We start from the raw sequence: 9,625 nt of genomic DNA on the forward strand, positions 1-9,625 counted from the left end.
GTATTTCTTCGATGTCTGAGCAAAACATATCGAAAATGACTAATGTCTACTTGCCAAAATTTTCTACGTTTATGGATATACATATATTTATTCAAGCAATATTTTGCCATCATGATGATATTTGTGAAGCTTAGCAAGGGCAAATAACGAATTAAAAAAATACTGTCCCTACAATGAAAATCTCGAAGGTTGCCTAGTCCAAAGTACGATCGTTGGAGGTGTTAAGAGCGGCGTTAGAAACAGAATCATAATAGTACCGCTATGGAAAACGACATATACGATACATAGATAGAACTATCGATCTCACAAATTCATATTACGAGGGCATAGGAGTGCCGTTTGATTTGGATATACACGAGGGAGGCCTAAAAGTTTGATGTCCGGCGCGAGCGAGCACGGATTAACGACCGAATAATGAAGTCAGTGTTTCATGCCCTGTGAAATTGCGCTCACTTACGCGCGCACCGATTCGATTCTTGCTTTTGATTGCGCGCAGAGTGCAACGCCATAAAGCCATACTGGTCCACGCCCGCAGCCGCCGCCGGCACTCAATCCAGCTGCTCGATCGTTAAAGTGTGGCAGTGCTCGTATGATAGTGCTGATTCTTTAAAATTATCATGATGCACATAAATCTCCTACTATCTATATTTTCGTATGGCTCCACAATCAAGTGCTGCGAATACGATGAATCGAATACGACCAATAAGCAATGGTTCACAATTCCAACGATTACCATTTCCTCAATCTTCATATAACAATATGTATATTTAAAATCATTGACATGACGATGCCAGTATAATCGATAGGCTATACTTTAGAGGCACTAAAACCGCACCACCACCACCGTCAGGAGAGCAAACAAGGTGCGCTTGGCAACCGCAACGAAAATTATTTACAACTTGTAGGAGGAAAAAAAGAAGATCGAGCTTGCGCCCCGATGGCACCTCGTAAATCCATAGCTGCAGTCCTGCAATAACCATAAACTCGGCGCGGATGAAGCATCTCCCATACGTGTACATACAGCCGTTATAAATCCACAGCGTATATGTATGTATACATGCACCTCTCCCTGCAAATTAAACTATTCATTCCGAGCGCATCCAAGTGCATACATATATCGCGCGCCCTCCTCCTGTGCAATATCGTCTTTGCGTTATTATAATCCTCGCGCGTTGCGTCAGTCGATGAATCAAAGATATTGCAAGGACGAACCCTACTACTCCCTTCCGTTTTTTCAGAAAAGGCCAGATACGAATGCTTAATGATGATGACTGTACCAGCTCACGATCATTCCTATATATATCCAACACCCCTTTATCGAGGCAGCGCCAACAAGTGATGAACTGCGTGGATTGAAAGCGATATCGCTTCGCGCGCCCGTCCAGCATTACCAGAGTTATTGAAGGGCTCCGCGCGAGCTTTCCATGCTTTCAGGCCCACCCCCTGAATACACGCCGCCATGTAGAAATGGAGGGCTGTGCCATGACTTTTCAAGTTATTTTGGTGGCTCGCCCGCTCTTGTCGCATCTCCTGGTTCAAATGCGTGTGCTGAAATTCAATTTTGTCACACCTATGCGCAAAAACAAAATGATTCAATCAAGTGTATAGCCCCGTTGTTGAGTGCGCTTTTCATTCTTTGTTTGTGCGCCAATTGTCAATGCGTTTTTCAGTATTTTTTAATGAATACCGTCTACATGCGAATACATTTTTTTATACTTTCTCGTTACCGTACGATGTCAAATTAATTCATGCATCAGTCGTATTTTTCATTATTGCATCCTATTTCTTGATGCCCTTTCTTTCATAACAACAGATTTCGAACTACTCGTTAAGTATTGGAAGCTCAATTTTTATCTTGTTAATTTATATTTATTTTGGTACCGATTTTTAATCACATTCATATCAATAAACTCTGATCGAATCATTTTTCTTTCAAAAATTTCTTTTATTCAGCAACTATTGAAATATTGGTAGTATTGAGAAAAATCTTGCAATTTTTTAATTACTCATTTGTCCTAACAATAAACATACCAATACATAGATGTCCACTCACTTTGCGTGCAAATACTTTATTCTTGTTTTTCTCTTTTTTTTTAATATATAGACATTGAATAGAACGGACAACATGCAAAACTTTCCTTTCACAACGAAGAAAAATCCATCAAACAAAGCTTTGACAGTCGAGATTTTAATCAACATCCTGTGAATTTTACACGAGCCTGCGTTTACCTCACTCTCTTTTTTTATGTAGAGCGACGCGATTGACACTCTTCAATGTTTCAAAGCTCGCGAGCTTTCGATTGAATCTCTCAGGGGAATGTTGCTTTTTTCAGCCATGCATCTGCAGCTTTGTTTTTACAAAAAAAATAGCACGTTACACGCGAAGGGCGTCAAGTGCATTATTTGCATGCGAGTGTGCACGAGAGTGTAAAGCAATTACGGTGCTCGCGCGCGCGAGATTTTTTTCCCAGCTGTAAATAAGTTACAAGCGGCCGATGATGGAAACGCGAAAGAGCAGTTTTTGTGCAAGGCGACTTGTAAATATACATAGACGTAGGAAGTGCATTTTTTCGTAGCTGCAAACGCAAAAAAAAAATCACTGCACTCGCAAGGGATACAGTCGGCGTACTGTCCGGCGAACATATAAACTGAGAGAGCGAGCCTACTCGTTATTGGTCGACCGATGAATTGCTAATAAAAGCAATATTGGTACACTCTACGTATAGTCATATCATGAAATTGCATCATGACGACCAGCGCTGTAGGAAGCATGTGTTATGTGTATATAAGTATAAAGAAACTATCAAAAACTAAAGGAAAAATAAAAATACGTTCTCTAACAAATAGCAAATAATTTAATAAAACACATTATCGTTAATAAATAAAACAAAATATCGAAATATCATTAGTGGAGTGATAGTTGATTATAAAATAAGCAAAAAAATGGCAATTCTATTGCAACGTACTTATTCAACTACATTGTTAGAAAGGCGTGACACTGTTATTGAGTAGAGCTAGCCAATAGAAAACTAATCGAAATATGTGTGTTGAAATACAACGTTATAAAGGAACCTACACTGTAATCAAGCTTAGCTAGCTGTATAACCATGCATATAATTTTATTGAATGCACGCAATATTGTTTCTTACGTATACATGTTGTGCTGACTGAATAGAAGCAAATCGTGCAGTTAATTATTATAGGGTAGCGTTTGTCTGCATAGAATTACTCGAAAGAAATGGAATATCTAGTTGGGTTTGGTATGCAAGGGATCATCATCTAGTTAATCAATCGCTTTTACATACTCCTTTAGCTTCTCAGCAAGACCATAGTCTATACCAAGTATAGACCTCGCGTAGTGCATTAAATGTATATCTCATACCATTCTGTTATCTGTTATCTTTCTACGTTTATCGTTAAAAACTTGAAAATATCGAAAGAGATCTTTTGAAAAAAATAACATTATCACCGGAAATTGAAAAGCATAACAAGTCAGACCGCAAGAATCACAGCTTTGTTAGAAATAGTACTGAACTGCTACAGCTCCGACACCGACGTTGAAATGGTTGAAATATTCAGACAAGCCATCGGGGTATGTATTCGAGAGAGTGCGATCATTTTCATCGTCGCAAGGCAACGAGCAGCTAATACCGCGTGGATGGGAAATGGGTGCGTTGATTCGTATAAATTATGCATGTGCGCTCGTTCTCTCTCTCTCTCTCTCTCTCTCTCTCTCTCTCTCTCTCGATGAATTTACGACTTTCCCTGAACGAGAACCGAATTCTCGGATTAATGATATATATGTCCGCGCGCTCGTAGTTATGATGTTAACTTTCGCATGGACCCTCTAAATGGAAATTTTAATACTAGACCTCGATCGTCTGAAAAAAAGGAAAAATTGATAAGCGGAAATTGTCATTGGCTTTGCTTGGTAATCCAATATTGAAGCCGATAGGATGGATTTTGACGTGCGCCACGTTATGAAGGATTTATTACCTTTCCAAAGTGGCATATAGCATTTTAAAACAAAGCTCGTAGCAGAACTCTTTTTAAAATAAATACAAAGTTATTTAAACCGTCGACAAACTGGTAATTGCTATTTGGTATTGACTTATGTCGAAGATAATTTTACGAAGTTTGTATTATGATGAGTATAAGTCTGAAAGAAGGAAAAAGCTATATAATGTGGCATTATGAAAGTCGATACTGCGCGTCTTTTGTCGATGCGTCCTGACGCAAGCGTGTATTATATCTTACTCTAATGATGAGTAAATACGCCGAGTCCTCTCCGCACGCGCCCGGAGCGCGTCTCCTATTTCAAATTCATCGAGCTTGAGCAGCGTGGGTAAAAACAGACGGAAGAGACTACACGCGATAACGAAACTTGATATTACCATTGCATTCTGCAAAAGCCGCGTTTCATCACTCTCCAAATGTCGTGAAGTTAGGTATTGAGGATGAAATTATCTAACCGTTCGCATGAAGGAGTTCACACCGTTCAATAGTTAGAGGCAGTGCTTTCAAGTAATTTTAACAGATACTGGTTCGAGCTATATGCCGAACTTTTATTTTTGATACCAACATTAATAATGTCTTTAATAAAACAGCCCACGATAATTCTTCAGTGTAATTACCCGGTGGAATAAAAAGCCCTGAGAAAGATTCACGGCTCGCTGTGGCATTGCGATTTCGGGAGAGATGTCGCGCGAACGCGCCTATGCGTTCTCTTTTTCACGGCGCATCGGGCCGCCGGTCGAGCCGCGATAAGGAATTAAAACAGGCACGCACTCTCTCTCTCTCGGCGAGTTTATTATGAATTAAAGGCGAGCCGGTATACCGAGAAAAAACAGCCGGCTGTAAACGAAGATATGTGCGTCCAGACAACGCTAGGGTGCGATATATATAAAAAGTCAGATGTATACATACGGCACTTACCCTCTCGTGTACTTCAAACTCCATTTTATTTCTTTTATTTTTCCCTTTACGCCTTTAATTTTCACTCTTTATCCAAATGTTTTACGTGATTTATATTATACGATACGAGATATGATTCCTACACATCAATTGTGCTAACCCTGCTCTCAGCTAAGTTTCCAGTAGTACAAGCCGTTTTATTTAGATATACAAAATAATCACTAAAGTCAATAAAATTAAATGACGGATTAACGTCGAGGCACTTTCGAAATATACACTCACGGAAAGATAAGCTCCCTTGAGGCGTTCTATCAAAAAAATCGTGCAGCGCCCTTCTGTGTCACGAGGAATACGCCGATAGACCATAATAAAACAACGACCACTCCGCGAAAATTGCAATCGCGACGTTCTAACGATTGATAGTTTAGATAAGGGGTGTGTACATACGTCTGCCACATATCCAGGTGATGGGCCGACGTCAGAGCGATAAACAGTAATTAGATCGGGTTTTATGTAAATCCACTAATGGCGCACGCCGTTTCATTGCCATCCACAGCGATGCAATCCCAACAGATTTGCTTTGTTTTGGAATTGCTTAGCGATTTGAAATATTTATTCGACTGGCTGGCATGGTTTTCGTTAATACTATCTGTGTGCGTAAATAGAATTATCGTAAACGTTTTTGCCCTTCTTCAGTTTTCGAGTTTATTTGACGTCGTTATAAGCGAATGCATATGCTCGCAGGGCGTAGAAAGAATTTTCAGCGGCAGAATCAGCACTTTAATCCCAAAAGGCCAGGGGACCAATTTAATCACAGGGGCAAAGATAAAAATTGCTGACTCGAGTTTGGCATACACACACGCTCGCGTATACGTATATGTGCGGATTAGCGAACGCAAATTCACGGCTGTAATATTTTCGTTGAATCCGTCGTTTCCTGAAACTTGAAAAAGACCAACAAGAGTGAATTCTCTATCACGTATGGGCGAGTGCTCGGGGATTATAACATTGAAAGATTTTGCAGATTTTTACGGCCAAAAAAAAGTGCAGTACGCGGCAGGGGGAACAATCGATATTAATCCAGCAGAGGCACGGCTGGTGGGTTTGTGTGTCTCTTTACGAGCAATATCTAATGGATTGCATCGGGCTACGCCGCCGCCGCCGTTGCCGACGACGACGACGACGTTGACGATTATTGCAGGGGTTTCGCAAAAACCAGCGCACCCGCGTTAATTTCATAATCCTCGGCGCGCGCTGGGGAAAAAAGTTACGAGCACAGATGCCCTGCCGCACGCTTGCCTGCAAATTACCGTCGACCGAGTAATGTCGAAAAAGGGTTGATCTCCGTGAATGTCTCATCATTGCGGCTCTGACGAGAGTTAAACGAATGCACGTCGAGCTCAGCCTGCCAGACTTTATGGACTCGTTTAACGGTTCGCGCTCTCGCTCTTTCTCTCCAACTTTGCCTAATTGTTCGGATTGCGCTTCTCTTTTTTGTCGCGAGCTGCACGAGTGCGTTTTATGCTGGACGAAATTTATGCTCCACATGGGCTTTTTTTCTTTTTCTATCGCCCACGACTAAAGATTTTATTAAAAACTTTTTATTAAACTTTCAGGGAAAAATGTAAAATACAAAATTGCCCTTTATAATTATACTTCACTCCTATAATGTTATCTAGAATTTAGAAGTGTCCATTAACAAATATACAAATATTTAGGGATGCTATCAGTAATAATAGTATCACATCCCCAATTATTCCAATTATCTCAAGGTGAACGTCAGTTTTCCCTTCGACTCGTTACATTAGCGTGAGACAAAACTCGAACATCCTCCGCACCTTATATATATCCTCCCTCGACGTTAATTAAGCACCATCAAAAAGCACACTCTCGTGCGCGTTCCAAAGGAGTGAAATTATATTCGCAAGAGTATAAGACGCTCTCTCTCTCTCTCTCTCTCTCTCTCTCTCTCTCTCTCTCTCTCTCTCTCTCTCTCTCTCTCTCTCTCTCTCTTTTGGCGCGAAGACGCGTATATAATAAATTCATAAATAAGCAGACAGACGCCCTTAGCACCTCGGTATAACAAAGTTACGTTTTATACGGAGCGTGCTTTACGCACTCGCAAGTATATAAACGGACCAGCTATGGCTTGGTGCTCGTAAAAGGGCGCTCCAATTCGTAATGCGAGAAAGGGGTTTTCGGCCTAAATTTTCGCTGCCACCGTCTCGGAGTAGCTCTTCGCTAGCTTTTTTATATGCACGGCTGCTTACTTTGTTTTATACCGACGCGCACTTTGATGTAAGTCCATGACGACTCGGCTTTTATGATGGTCGACCACTCCAAGTGCGTTTGCTAATAATTTAGCTCAGTTCGTTGCGCACGTACCAAGGAAATAAAAAGGATGCACGCTTACTTCGTGGAATATGTACGGTACGTTGCTAAGATGATTGGAGATGAAAATTTGAAGATGTACACTGGGCATCGTCGCCCAGTGGACATCCATCGTGCATTCGTAGTAAGAAAATACGCCGCTGCTAGTACGTCATGTATATGTATCAAGGTGACGGTGATAAAAACTGTGTATTAAAAATATTTTACATGCAGTAAATGTCATTTATTCAACAGTTCAACTGTTTGCTAAGATATCTGAGAATTTTCAACTCAGTGCTAAATATCGCAATAATAACGAAGAAACAAAATGAAAAGAGAACATTCTAGAGAAGCGTAAGTCTCAAAGGACACGAAAGGCAAGAAAAAAAGTTTCCAGCTTGAGGGATTCTCGATGTCACCATAGCATAACGTGATGTCATCGCGTACAAAAGCGCATCTGGGTAATAACCTACAGGGTAATCATCGAACGCCTCTTTTTTTCTTCTCTCTCTCTCTCTCTCTCTCTCTCTCTCTTCTACGTAGCGTTTATAATGCACTCGCTCGTACAGCTGCGTGGATGCACAATACGTGCATTTCACATTATACGCATCGCCTTGCACTTCCCTATAGCAATGTCTTGTCCGCTCGCGCGCATGTGAGAGAGAGACAGAGAGAGACAGAGAGAGAGAGAGAGAGAGAGAGAGAGAGAGAGAGAGAGAGAGAGAGAGAGAGAGAGAGAGAGAGAGGAGAGGAGGAGAGGAGGAGAGAAGAGATAGTAGAAGGGTATCCCTTACATTACGCTCTCTTTTCTTTTCATCCTTTGTGCAAAAACGGCCTCGTTTCTTTTATTTTTCTCATCTACTTGTTAATTCGTTGGTGAATCGTTCATGCTACGATTTTTTCTCGTTTCTATTATGAGATGAATAAGGGTTATGTGATTATTGAAAAATCGTTGTTTTATTTTTCTCTGTGTTTTCCCGAGTCATCAAAAGTCAACAAAAAATAACTGAAGCAGTAACAAGAGAGTGCGATTATCCGATTAATTGTTGAAAGTTTGTTTAAAAAAGATTTCAGCCGATAATTCAACACAAGTCGCCGTGGCAAAATTAAAAAAAAAATCCGCACGAACCTTTATTTATCAAGATAAATGCACGTCATTAAAGGTCATTCCTTCCCCGGCATGCCACCCTTCCACAATTCTCTCTGTCTGTCTCTCTCTCTCTTCTTTTCACTCTGCGGCCGAAGGATGACGCCGCGGTTTTAATTACGCGGGATGAAAGTGCGTGTGCGTTACTCTTTCCTCGCGCTTTTATCCCTTCGCTCACTTTCTCTCTCTCTCTCTCTCTCTCTCTCTCTCTCTCTCTCTCTCTCTCTCTCTCTCTCGCCCTCTTTCGTGCTACGCACAGCGGCACTCAAGAGGCTCTTTCTTCATTCTGCTCGCAATATACTGCACGCGCAGATCGTGAGCTTTTTTACCCTTCGTCCACACATAACTCACATCGCGCGTGTCGATCTTCAATGTTTAACGCCAGTGCAGCCCTTCGCTCCTACAGTTTTTCATTCGCGGCTGTGATTTGGGATAGTTTGAGGGCGGCGCTCTCTTTTTTTTTGCTTGTTCAGTATGTTGGTGGGTTACGAGGTTTTAGGGTGGAAGGATGACTGAGTCATTGGAACTCGGACTCAACAAGTACTTGTCTTTCTTTTTTCCTGTCAATTCCAAATTCCAATCTAAAGTTTCACTATGAAGCTAGTTGGTCGAGTAGTACGGCACTGTCGCATTCTTTTTCCACGTATTTGCGTAAATCAGCCACTACACAAAGCACCTTTTCTCTTTGAAGACAAGCCTGCATGCCAGCTTCCCCACACGTACATGCGCATGTGTGCATGTATCTTGCGTTACGTTTATTTGTGTCAACATCGTGTAGAGAGAGAGAAAGTAAACTCTTCTGCAACCACTGTATATATACCCTCTTTTCCTCTGTTCTCATCGAGTCGATCTAAGTAAGTCGTACATCAAAGCTCAGGCGGGAGGAAAAAAGAGCACCACTCTCTTCTAGCATCAAGTATGCAAGTACACACAAGACCTAAAGATTATTTTCTCTCTCTCTCTCTCGCTAATCAATAGAGCTGCTGCCGCTGTTCGGACTCTTGACTTCGCTCTGAGAGCTGTAGAATTAGCGATCTTCATGGAAAATCCCTTTGTTGTCAACTCGGCCTCTCAATCAGCGAGTTCTTTTATTAATCAGCGCCAAGGAGAGATTTCCCACGAGTACGCATGTCGCTTTATAATGCATACAAACGGTATAGGGTGGTGAACGCGACGACAAGTCCGCTGGCTTGG

Source organism: Phymastichus coffea, unplaced genomic scaffold (assembly GCF_024137745.1).
Source record: "Phymastichus coffea isolate CEN01 unplaced genomic scaffold, Cenicafe_Pcof_1.1 PCOF00157, whole genome shotgun sequence".
Taxonomy (NCBI): Eukaryota; Metazoa; Arthropoda; class Insecta; order Hymenoptera; family Eulophidae; genus Phymastichus; species Phymastichus coffea.